The sequence below is a fragment of the Sapajus apella genome, unplaced genomic scaffold (assembly GCF_009761245.1).
Source record: "Sapajus apella isolate SASKATOON/1434 unplaced genomic scaffold, GSC_monkey_1.0 scaffold51, whole genome shotgun sequence".
NCBI lineage: Eukaryota > Metazoa > Chordata > Mammalia > Primates > Cebidae > Sapajus > Sapajus apella.
Window position 1 is genome coordinate 936,883 of NW_022436991.1, and position 1,904 is coordinate 938,786.

At 43.9% G+C, this 1,904-nt stretch overlaps 1 pseudogene across 1 annotated transcript; it reads right to left on the reverse strand.

Moving 5' to 3' along the window:
• Positions 1-523: 523 nt before the first annotated feature.
• LOC116526450 lies at positions 524-1,237 on the reverse strand (annotated as a pseudogene). The gene has a single exon (XR_004258164.1). The product of XR_004258164.1 is annotated as a translationally-controlled tumor protein pseudogene (transcript).
• Between the last annotated feature and the right edge of the window lie 667 nt (positions 1,238-1,904).

Genomic DNA, 1,904 nt, shown 5'->3' on the forward strand with positions numbered 1-1,904 from the left:
TGTAGCCTCTAGCAAGTCTCTTGGCCTTAGTTTCCTCATCTATAAAATGCAGATAATAATGTACTTATCTGAAATGATTCTTGGAGGGGATAAATAAGCTAATGTCTGGAACTTGCTTAGCACAATTGCTGGTATACAATAAGGCCCAATAAATGTTTCTATGATTATCCTCTCAAAAATGTAATCTTTGAGAGGGAGTCTCACTCTGTCACCCAGGCTGGAGTGCAGTGGCGCAATCTCAGCTCACTGCAATTTCTGCCTCCCAGATGCAAGCAATTCTCCTGTCTCAGCCTTCCGACTAGCTGGGCCTACAGGTGTATGCCACAGCTCCTGGCTAATTATTATATTTTCAGGAGAGATGGGGTTTTACCATATTGGTCAGGTTGGTCTTGAACTCCTAACCTCAGGTAATCCACCTGCCTGAGCCTCCCAAAGTGTTGGGATTACAGGTATAAGCTGCCACGCCCAGCCTATCATCATCTTTTTTTTTTTTTTTTTTTGAGTTTAAACGCATTTTATTTTAAGAGAACCTACATGACATGTTTTTCTTAAAAACAATGCCTCCACTCCAAATAAATCATGGTCAAAATAAATGAAGATCTCAAGATGACATCAGTCCCATGTGTCTTAAGTCCTGGTGTGTGGATGACAAGCAGAAGCCAGTTATGATGATAGGTGATAGATCCAAAGTAATTGCCAAATTTGTTAACATTTTTCCATTTCTAAACCATCCTTAAAGAAAATCATATATGGGGTCACACCATCTTCACGGTAGTCCAATAGAGCAACCATGCCATCTGGATTCATGTTTTCACCAATAAAGAACTGGTAGTTTTTGAAATTAGCAAGGGTGTGCTTGATTTGTTCTGCAGCCCCTGTCAAAAGGTTTTACTCTTTCTGGCCTCTGTTCTTCAAGTTTGCCTTTGATTGATTTCATGTAATCTTTGATGTACTTCTTGTAGGCTTCTTTTGTGAAACTTGTTTCCTACAGGTGATGGTTCATGACAATATCGACACCAGTGATTACTGTGCTTTCAGTACCTTCGCCCTCGGGGCCTTCAGCAGAGGCATTTCCACCAATGAGTGAGTCATCAATGTTACCTTCTGTCCTACAGATCATCTTCCCCTCCACCTCCAGGCACAGCCCATCGGGGATCTCCTGGATCTTGTAGATGTCAGAGAACATCTCATCATGGCTGATGAGATCCCAGTAGATAATCATGATGGTGGCTGACGGGAGAGGACGGCAGCGCTAGCTTAGCAGGAGCCTGAAACTCGGAGTGAACGCTGTGCAGCCGGAGCGGCGCTAGCAGGGAGCGGGGAGCGGGCGGAAAAGGCCTCATCATTTTTAAATAGAGACTCTCCTTCACAGACAGCCCCTTTGTCTCTGTCATCTATTCAATTCTGAATAGATGCTAAAGAAACAACCATCACTGACACATGAAAAAGATTAATTGAAAGGACAATAAACACAAGAAGGAAATAGTCTTGGAGGGGAAGTCAAAGAGGGATCTGCAGACACACAGACGTTGGCATTGCCCGATTTCTCCTCATCACACCATCCCCTGCCATTACCAGCTGACGCGATAAACCACCTGCTAGGAATCGTCAGGAGAGAAATGCCACATCACAGATCCAGAATCTGAGCACAAAATACTACAGACTCAAAGGAAAAACATATGGTACAACAGGGGAAAAAAATGGCTTGAATGTCTCCAAGAAGCAAGACTAATCAGATGAAGGAGAGGCAGCCACCACCACAAAGCAATTTTCGAAAGAGCAATCTGCCCTAAATGAAGAAACACTAAATAAACAGCTCCCAGGGTATCAAGAGCCCTGAAAAGCCCTCACGCAGAAAGTGAGCTTCTCCAAACCTAGCATCCACAAGTAGGGGTGGCTGAGGG